General features: G+C 40.7%; 1 non-coding gene across 1 annotated transcript; it reads right to left on the bottom strand.

The window, feature by feature from the left end:
• Window positions 1-10,380: 10,380 nt before the first annotated feature.
• LOC130964926 (small nucleolar RNA R71) lies at window positions 10,381-10,488 on the bottom strand. The gene has a single exon (XR_009080990.1). It is a non-coding gene; the product is annotated as a small nucleolar RNA R71 (small nucleolar RNA).
• Between the last annotated feature and the right edge of the window lie 717 nt (window positions 10,489-11,205).

Genomic DNA, 11,205 nt, shown 5'->3' on the forward strand with positions numbered 1-11,205 from the left:
GCAAATTGCCAGATCTTTGGCAACTATCATAATTAAGTACAAACACTCGGGAGTCTTTATAGAGAGTAGGCCAGTAGAAGCCACATTGGAGGACTCTTGTGGCTGTTCGCTCACTTCCAAAATGTCCTCTATACTGTGATCCATGGCAGTCCCAGAGGATCTTCTGTGCTTCTTCTTTAGGCACATATATACGTATTACTCTATCTGCACATCTCTTGAAGAGATATGGTTCATCCGAAAGATAGTACTTTGCATCCATGATCAATGTCTTTGATTGCTGCCTACTATACTCTTTGGGTATGAATCTCACTACCATGTAGTTTGCAATGTCTGCAAACCATGACACTTCCTGGATGGCAAAGAGTTGCTCATTCGGAAAGTTTTCAGAGATCTCAGTAAAAGAGAGGGACACCCCTTCTACTGGTTTTATTCGGGACAGGTGATCTGCTACTTGGTTCTATGTCCCTTTTCTGTCTCTTATTTCTACATCAAACTCTTGCAGAAGCAACACCCATATGATGAGTCTGGGTTTTGAATCCTGCTTTGTGAGTAGATATTTAATAGCCGCATGGTCAGTGTACACAATCACTTTTGATCCTATTGAATAAGATCTGAACTTGTCAATGGCGTAAACCACTGCAAGTAACTCTTTTTCTATGGTTGTGTAGTTCTTCTGTGCGTCATTTAAAACACGATTGGCATAGTAAATGACGTCCAGAAGCTTGTCATGCCTTTGTCTCAACACTGCACCAATGACATGGTCACTGGCATCACACATCAGTTCAAATGGTAATGTCCAGTCTGGTGAAGAGATGACTGGTGCTGTGACCAGCTTAGCTTTCAGAGTCTTAAATGCCTACAGACACCCTTTATCAAAGATAAATGGCGTGTCAGCAGCTAGCAGATTACTCAGAGGTTTGGTGATTTTTGAAAAATCTTTTATAAACCTCCTATAGAATCCTGCATGCCCCAGAAAGCTTCTGATTGCCTTAACATTGGCAGGTAGTGGTAATTTCTCAATTACCTCTACCTTAACTTGATCCACTTCTATTCCCTTGTTCGAAATTTTGTGCCCAAGGACAATTCCTTCCGTCACCATAAAGTGACATTTTTCCCATTTTAAAACCAGGTTAGTCTCTTGGCACCTTTTTAGATCAAGTGCTAGATGGTCAAGACAGGAGCTAAATGAGTCTCCAAATACTGAAAAGTCATCCATGAAGACTTCCAAAAATTTTTTCACCATATCAGAGAAAATAGAGAGCATGCACATTTGAAAGGTTGCAGGTGCATTGCACAAACCAAATGGCATCCTTCTGTATGCAAATACTCCGGATGGACATGTGAATGCTATTTTCTCTTGATCCTGGGGATCTACTGCAATTTGATTATAACCTGAATATCCATCCAGAAAGCAGAGTATTCATGACCTGCTAGTCTTTCTAGCATTTGGTCAATGAAAGGTAAAGGAAAATGATCCTTTCTAGTAGCTGTATTGAGCCTTCTGTAATCAATACACATACGCCACCCTGTAACTGTTCTTGTAGGAACCAGTTCATTTTTTTTCATTATGAACCACTGTCATGCCACCCTTCTTAGGGACGACTTGGACGGGGCTTACCCAGGGGCTATCAGAAATAGGATAAATAATCCCAGCCTCTAGTAATTTAGTGACCTCCTTCTGCACCACCTCCTTCATGGCTGGATTCAGGCGCCTCTGTAGTTGAACCACTGGCTTAGCGTCACCCTCCAATAGGATCTTGTGCATGCATCTGGCTAGGCTAATGCCCTTAAGATCACTGATGGACCACCCAAGAGCAGTCTTGTGTGTCCTTAGCACTTGAATTAGTGCTTCCTCTTCCTGTGGCTCTAAGGTAGAGTTTATGATTACAGGAAAGGTATTACCTTCTCCCAGAAATGAATATTTTAGGGATGGTGGTAATGGTTTGAGCTCGAGTTTGGGAGGTTTCTCCTCTTCTTGAGGGATTTTCAGAGGTTCTATTATTCTCTTTGGTTCTTCCAGATCAGGCTGAGCATCTTTAAAGATATTCTCTAGCTCTGATTCGAGACTCTCAGTTATATTGACCTCTTTTACCAGAGAATCAATAATATCAATACTCATACAGTCATTTGGGGTGTCGGGATGCTACATAACTTTGACGACATTTAACTTAAACTCATCCTCATTGACTCTCAGGGTCACTTTCCCTTTTTGGACGTCAATGAGGGTTTGTCCAGTTGCTAGGAAGGGTCTTCCTAGAATGAGAGTTGCACTCTTGTGCTCCTCCATTTCCAACACCACAAAGTCAGTGGGAAAGGCAAATGGCACAACCTTGACAATCATGTCTTCAATCACGCCTGATGGGTATTTAATGGAGCCATCAGCAAGTTGGAGACTGGTGCACAAAATTGTGATCTCTTCTTTTCACAACTCAAATAATCCCTAGTAATGGCCCCAAAGACTTGGTGCTCAATACCATGGCATCACAACTTCGCACAACTAACCAGCAAGTGCACTGGGTCGTCCAAGTAATAAACCTTACGCGAGTAAGGGTCGATCCCACGGAGATTGTTGGTATGAAGCAAGCTATGGTCATCTTGTAAATCTTAGTCAGGTAGACTCAATTGGTTATGATATATGAATAAAGCATAGAGATAAAGATAGAGATACTTATGTAATTCATTGGTGAGAACTTTAGATAAGCGAATGGAGATGCTTTGTCCCTTCCGTCTCTCTGCCTTCCTACTGTCTTCATCCAATCCTTCTTACTCCTTTCCATGGCAAGCTGTATGTAGGGTTTCACCGTTGTCAGTGGCTACCTCCTATCCTCTCAGTGGAAATGTTCAACGCATCCTGTCACGGCACGGCTATCCAGCTATCGGTTCTCGATCATGTCGGAATAGAATCCAGTGATTCTTTTGCGTCTGTCACTAACGCCCCACAATCGCGAGTTTGAAGCACGTCACAGTCATTCAATCATTGAATCCTACTCAGAATACCACATACAAGGTTTAGACCTTCCGGATTCTCTTGAATGCCGCCATCAATTCTAGCTTATACCACGAAGATTCCGGTTAAAGAACCCAAGAGATATCTACCCAATCTAAGGTAGAACGGAGGTGATTGACGGTCACACGTTCATAGGTGAGAATGATGATGAGTGTCACGGATCATCACATTCATCAAGTTGAAGAACAAGTAATATCTTGGAACAAGAACAAGCTGAATTGAATAGAAGAACAATAGTAATTGCATTAATACTCGAGGTACAGCAGAGCTCCACACCTTAATCTATGGTGTGTAGAAACTCCACCGTTGAAAATACATAAGAACAAGATCTAGACATGGCCGTGAGGCCAGCCTCCCAATGATCTAAGAAGTAGATGTCCGAAGATGAAAAATACAATAGTAAAAGGTCCTACTTATAAGGAACTAGTAGCTTAAGAATTACAAAGATGAGTAAAAGACATAAAAATCCTCTTCCAGGCCCACTTGGTGTGTGCTTGGGCTGAGCATTGAAGCATTTTCGTGCAGAGACTCTTCTTGGAGTTAAACGCCAGCTTTTGTGCCAGTTTGGGCGTTTAACTCCCATTCTTGTGCCAGTTCCGGCGTTTTACGCCAGAATTCTTGAGCTGATTTGGAACGCCGGGTTGGGCCATCAAATCTTGGGCAAAGTATGGACTATTATACATTTCTGGAAAGCCCAGGATGTCTACTTTCCAACGCCGTTGAAAGCGCGCCAATTGTGCTTCTGTAGCTCCAGAAAATCCACTTCAGGTGCAGGGAGGTTAGAATCCAACAGCATCTACAGTCCTTTTCAGTCTCTGAATCAGATTTTTGCTCAGGTCCCTCAATTTCAGCCAGAAAATACCTGAAATCACAAAAAAATACACAAACTCACAGTAAAGTCCAGAAAAGTGATTTTTAACTAAAAACTAATAAAAATATACTAAAAACTAACTAAATCTACTAAAAATATACTAAAAACAATGCCAAAAAGCGTACAAATTATCCGCTCATCACAACACCAAACTTAAATTGTTACTTGTCCCCAAGCAACTGAAAATCAAACAAGATAAAAGAAGAGAATATGCAATGAACTCCAAAAACATCTATGAAGATCAGTATTAATTAGATGAGCGGGGCTTTAGCTTTTTGCCTCTGAACAGTTTTGGCATCTCACTTTATCCTTTGAAATTCAGAATGATTGGCTTCTATAGGAACTCAGAATCCAGATAGTGTTATTGATTCTCCTAGTTAAGTATGATGATTCTTGAACACAGCTACTTTATGAGTCTTGGCCGTGGCCCAAAGCACTCTGTCTTCCAATATTACCACCGGATACATACATGCCACAGACACATAATTGGGTGAACCTTTTCAGATTGTGACTCAGCTTTGCTAGAGTCCCCAATTAGAGGTGTCCAGGGTTCTTAAGCACACTCTTTTTGCCTTGGATCACAACTTTATTTCTTTCTTTTTCTTTCTTTTTTTCTTTTTCTTTCTTTTTTTTTCTTTTTCTTCCTTTTTTTTTCGTTTTTTTTTTGAATTCACTGCTTTTTCTTGCTTCAAGAATCATTTTTATGATTTTTCAGATCCTCAGTAACATGTCTCCTTTTTCATCATTCTTTCAAGAGCCAACAACTTTAACATTCATGAACCACAAATTCAAAAGACATATGCACTGTTTAAGCATACATTCAGAAAACAAAAGTATTGCCACGACATCAAAGTAATTAATCTGTTATAAAATCTGAAATTCATGCAATTCTTCTCTTTTTCAATTAAGAACATTTTTCAAGAAAGGTGATGGATTCATAGGACATTCATAACTTTAAGGCATAGACACTAAGACACTAATGATCATAAGACACAAACATAGATAAACATAAGCATAAAAATTCGAAAAACAGGAAAATAAAGAACAAGGAGATTAAAGAACGGGTCCACCTTAGTGATGGCGGCTTGTTCTTCCTCTTGAAGATCTTATGGAGTGCTTGAGCTCCTCAATGTCTCTTCCTTGTCTTTGTTGCTCCTCTCTCATGATTCTTTGATCTTCTCTAATTTCATAGAGGAGGATGGAATGTTCTTGGTGCTCCACCCTTAGTTGTCCCATGTTGGAACTCAATTCTCCTAGGGAGGTGTTGATTTGCTCCCAATAGTTTTGTGGAGGAAAGTGTATCCCTTGAGGCATCTCAGGGATTTCATGAGGAGGAATTTCCTCATGCTTGCTCCATCATTTTCTTAGTGATGGGCTTGAGGTCATGCCTTCTCAGTTGAACCGGCTTCCCTCTTGAATCTCTCTTCCATTGGGCGCCCTCTTCACAAATGACTATGAGGACTTGGTCCAACCTTTGATCAAAGTTGACCCTTTTTGAGTTTGAAAGGGATCTCGGGGATCACCTTCTTCAAGGCTACAACTTCATAGAAGTGGTCTTAATGCACCCTTGAGATGAATCTCTCCATCTCCCATGACTCGGAGGTGGAAGCTTTTGCCTTCCCTTTCCTCTTTCTAGAGGTTTCTCCGGCCTTAGGTGCCATAAATGGTTATGGAAAAACAAAAAGCAATGCTTTTACCACACCAAACTTAAAAGGTTTGGTCGTCCTCGAGCAAAAGAAGAAAGAAGAGAATAGAAGAAGAAGAAATAAAGGAGATGGAGGTGGCTTTGTGGTTCGGCCAAAGGGGGAGAAGTAGTGTTTAGGGTGTGTGAAAATGAGGGAGTGAAGATGGGTTTTTGGGGAAGAGGTGTTGAGGTGATTGGTGAATGGGTGAAGAAGAGAGAGGGTGGTGGTGTAGGTGGGGATCCTGTGGGGTCCACAGATCCTGAGGTGTCAAGGAAAATTCATCCCTGCACCAATTGGCGAGCAAAAAATGCTCTCTATGCCAATTCTGGCGTTAAACGTCGGGCTGGTGCCCATTTATGGCGTTTAACGCCAGCTTCTTGCCCTTTCCTGGCGTTTAACGCCAGTCTGGTGCCCCTTTCTGGCGTTAAACGCCCAGAATGGTGCCAGACTGGGCGTTACACGCCCATTTGCTAGCTTCACTGGCGTTTAAACGCTAGCAAATTCTCCTACAGGGTGTGCTATTTTTCTTTCTGTTTTTCATTCTATTTTTGCTTTTTCAATTGATTTTGTGACTTCTCATGATCATCAACCTACAGAAAACATAAAATACCAAAGGAAAATAGATAAAATATAACATTGGGTTGCCTCCCAACAAGCGCTTCTTTAATGTCAGTAGCTTGACAGTGGACTCTCATGGAGCCTCACAGATGCTCAGAGCAATGTTGGAACCTCCCAACACCAAACTTAGAGTTTGAATGTGGGGGTTCAACACCAAACTTAGAGTTTGGTTGTGGCCTCCCAACACCAAACTTAGAGTTTGACTGTGGGGCTCTGTTTGGCTCTGTTTTGAGAGAAGCTCTTCATGCTTCCTCTCCATGGTGACAGAGGGATATCCTTGAGCCTTAAACACAAAGGATTCTTCATTCACTTGAATGATCAATTTTCCTCTGTCCACATCAATCACAGCCTTTGCTGTGGCTAGGAAAGGTCTGCCAAGGATGATTGATTCATCCATGCACTTCCCAGTCTCTAGGACTATGAAATCAGCAGGGATGTAATGGTCTTCAACCTTTACCAGAACATCCTCTACAAGTCCATAGGCTTGTTTTCTTGAGTTGTCTGCCATCTCTAGTGAGATTCTTGCAGCTTGTAACTCAAAGATCCCTAGCTTCTCCATTACAGAGAGAGGCATGAGGTTTACACTTTACCCTAAGTCACACAGAGCCTTCTTGAAGGTCATGGTGCCTATGGTACAAGGTATATATTGAAAACTTTCCAGGATCTTGTCTCTTTTGAGGTAATCTCTGCCTAGACAAGTCATCCAGTTTCTTTGGTGAACAAAGGAGGTTTGATGAGCGGATAATTTATACGCTTTTTGGCATTATTTTTAGTATGTTTCTAGTAGGATTTAGTTAGTTTTTAATTAAAATTCACTTTTCTGGACTTTCCTATGAGTTTGTGTGTTTTTCTGTGATTTCAGGTATTTTTTGGCTGAAATCGAGGGACTTGAGCAAAAATCTGATTCAGAGACTGAAAAGGACTGCAGATGCTGTTGGATTCTGACCTCCCTGCACTCAAAGTGAATTTTCTGGAGCTACAGAAGCCCAATTGGCGCGTTCTCAATGGCGTTGGAAAGTAGACATTCTGGGCTTTCCAGCAATATTTGATAGTTCATACTTTGCCCAAAATTTGATGGCCCAAACCGGTGTTCAAAGTCACCTTCAGAATTCCCAGCGTTAAACGCCGGAACTAGCACCAAAGTGGGAGTTAAACGCCCAAACTGGCACAAAAGCTGGCGTTTAACTCCAAGAAGAGTCTCTACACGAAAATGCTTCAATGCTCAGCCCAAGCACACACCAAGTGGGCCTGGAAGTGGATTTTTATGTCATTTACTCATCTTTGTAATTCTTAAGCTACTAGTTCCCTATAAATAGGACCTCTTACTATTGTATTTTCATCTTGGTAGCTATCTTTAGTCTTATGCTATCTTAGATCATGGGCCTAGCCTCACGGCCATGCCTAGACCTTGTTCTTATGTATTTTCAACGGTGGAGTTTCTACACACCATAGATTAAGGTGTGGAGCTCTGCTGTACCTCGAGTATTAATGCAATTACTATTGTTCTTCTATTCAATTCAGCTTGTTCTTATTCCAAGATGTCACTTGTTCTTCAACTTGATGAATGTGATGATCCGTGACACTCATCATCATTCTCACCTATGAACGTGTGACTGACAACCACCTCCGTTCTACCTTAGATTGGGTGGATATCTCTTGGATTCCTGATACACGACGCATGGTTGTTGCTCGCCTGACAACCGAGCGCTCGCCTGACAACCGAGCCAGCCATTCCGTGAGATCAGAGTCTTCGTGGTATAAGCTAGAATTGATGGCGGCATTCAAGAGAATCCGGAAGGTCTAAACCTTGTCTGTGGTATTCTGAGTAGGATTCAATGATTGAATGACTGTGACGTGCTTCAAACTCGCGATTGTGGGGCGTTAGTGACAGACGCAAAAGAATCATTGGATTCTATTCCGACATGATCGAGAACCGACAGCTGGATAGCCGTGCCGTGACAGGGTGCGTTGAACATTTCCACTGAGAGGACGGGAGGTAGCCACTGACAACGGTGAAACCCTACATACAGCTTGCCATGGAAAGGAGTAAGAAGGATTGGATGAAGACAGTAGGAAAGCAGAGAGACGGAAGGGACAAAGCATCTCCATTCACTTATCTGAAGTTCTTACCAATGAATTGCATAAGTATCTCTATCCTTATCTTTATGTTTTATTCATATATCACCCATACCCATTTGAGTATGCCTGACTGAGATTTACAAGGTGACCATAGCTTGCTTCATACCAACAATCTCCGTGGGATCGACCCTTACTCGCGTAAGGTTTATTACTTGGACGACCCAGTGCACTTGCTGGTTAGTTGTGCGAAGTTGTGTTTATGCCATGGTATTGAGCACCAAGTCTTTGGGGCCATTACTAGGGATTATTTGAGTTGTGAAAAGTAGTGATCACAATTTCGTGCACCAAGTTTTTGGCACCGTTGCCGGGGATTTTTTCGAGTATGGACAACTGACGGTTCATCTTGTTGCTTAGATTAGGTATTTATTTTCAGAGTTCTTAAGAACGAATTCTAGTGTTTCAAGGTGATGTTTTTATCATCACCAAAGCTGATTGATCATCATCAATTTAGCTCTTGAATGCAATGTCCTGCTGAAGCTTGACCAGCCATGTCTAATTTCTTTAGACTAAAGCTTTAGACTAACATTGCATGATTCCTGGAATTCTCATTAAGAATTTTGATACCTTTATTTTCTTTTTCCACTTAATTTTTGAAAAATCCAAAAAAATTTACAAAATCATAAAAACCAAAAATATTTTATGTTTCTTGTTTAAGTCTAGTGTCTTATTTTAAGTTTGGTGTCTTGCATGCATTGTTTATTTGATCTTGGTTCTATTTTCAAGTCAATAATACAGGGAACTGAAGGTTCAGTACATGCAGCAGAGGAATTATACAGAAAAAGCTGGGCGTTCAAAACGCCCAGTGAAGAAGGAAAAACTGGCGTTTAAACGCCAGCCAGGATACCTGGCTGGGCGTTTAACGCCCAAAAGGGTAGAGCTTTGGGCGTTAAACGCCAAAATGTGCACCATTCTGGGCGTTTAACGCCAGGATGGCACAAGAGGGAAGATTCTGTTTTTAATTCAATTTTTTTTCAAGTTTTCAAAGTTTTTCAAAATCAAATCTTTTTCAAATCATATCTTTTCAATCAAATCTTTTTCAAATCAATTTCTTTCCTTTTTCAAAAATATTTGCTATCAATTAATGATTTGATTCAACATTTCAAGTATGTTGCCTTTTCTGTTGAGAAAGGTTTAATGTTTGAGTCATATCTTTTCTTGTTAGGCAAGTCATTATTTTTTAAAATCAAATCTTTTTAAATTATTTTTCAAATCATATCTTTTCAATCATATCTTTTTAATCACATCTTTTTCAAAAAAGTTTTCAATCAAATCTTCTTCAAAATCTTCTTCAAAATGTTTTTAAAATCTTTTACTTAATTTTTGAAAATTTCTTCCCCTTTTCTCACATCCTTCTATTTATGGAGTAACACTCCTCCTCAATGCACAATTCGAACTCTATCTCACTAAGTTCAAATTCTTCTACTTCTCCTTCTATTTTTCTGTTCCTCTGACACCTCAAGGAGTCTCTATATTGTGACATAGAGGATTCCATATTTTCTTGTTCTCTTCTCCTTCATATGAGCAGGAGCAAAGACAAAGGCATTCTTGTTGAGGCTGACCCTGAACCTGAAAGGACCTTGAAGCGAAAGCTAAGAGAAGCTAAGGCACAACTCTCTGTAGAGGACCTAACAGAAATCTTCAAAGAAGAAGAACCCATGGCAGCCGAAAACAACAACAATGCCAACAATGCAAGGAAGGTGCTGGGTGACTTTACTGCACCTACTCCCGACTTCTATGGGAGAAGCATCTCTATCCCTGCCATTGGAGCAAACAACTTTGAGCTTAAGCCTCAATTAGTTTCTCTAATGCAACAGAACTGCAAGTTCCATGGATTTCCATTGGAAGATCCTCATTAGTTTTTAGCTGAGTTCTTGCAAATCTGTGACAATGTCAAGACTAATAAGGTTGACCCTGAAGTCTACAGACTTATGCTATTCCCTTTTGCTGTAAGAGACAGAGCTAGAATATGGATGGACTTACAACCTAAAGACAGCCTGAACTCTTGGGAAAAGCTAGTCAATGCCTTCTTGGCAAAGTTCTTTCCAACTCAAAAATTGAGTAAGCTTAGAGTGGAGGTCCAAACCTTCAAACAGAAGGAAGAAGAATCCCTCTATGAAGCTTGGGAAAGATACAAACAATTGATCAAAAAGTGTCCCTCTGATATGCTTTCTGAATGGAGCATCATAGGTATTTTCTATGATGGTCTCTCTGAACTATCCAAGATATCTTTGGATAGCTCTGCTGGAGGATCTCTTCATCTGAAGAAGACACCTATAGAAGCTCAAGAACTAATTAAAATGGCTGCAAATAACCAATTCATGTACACTTCTGAAAGGAATCCTGTGAACAATGGGACAAATCAGAAGAAAGGAGTTCTTGAGATTGATACTCTGAATGCCATATTGGCTCAGAACAAAATATTGATTCAGCAAGTCAATTTGATTTCTCAAAGTCTGTCTGGAATGCAAGCTACACCAGGCATTGCTAAGGAAGCTTCATCTGAAGAAGAATCTTATGATCTTGAGAACCCTTCAATGGAAGAGGTGAATTACATAGGAGAACCCTATGGAAACACCTATAATTCTTCATGGAGAAATCATCCAAATCTCTCATGGAAGGATCAACAGAGACCTCAACAAGGTTTCAACAACAATAATGGTGGATGAAATAGGTTTAGCAATGGCAAGCCTTTTCCATCATCTTCTCAGCAACAGACAGAGAATTCTAAGCAGAACCACTCTGACTTAGCAACCATGGTCTCTGATCTAATCAAAACCACTCAAAGTTTCATGACTGAAACAAGGTCCTCCATTAGGAATTTGGAGGCACAAGTGGGACAGCTGAGCAAGAAAATTACTGAACTCCCTCCAAGTACTCTTCCAAGC

Source organism: Arachis stenosperma, chromosome 2 (assembly GCF_014773155.1).
Source record: "Arachis stenosperma cultivar V10309 chromosome 2, arast.V10309.gnm1.PFL2, whole genome shotgun sequence".
Taxonomy (NCBI): domain Eukaryota; kingdom Viridiplantae; phylum Streptophyta; class Magnoliopsida; order Fabales; family Fabaceae; genus Arachis; species Arachis stenosperma.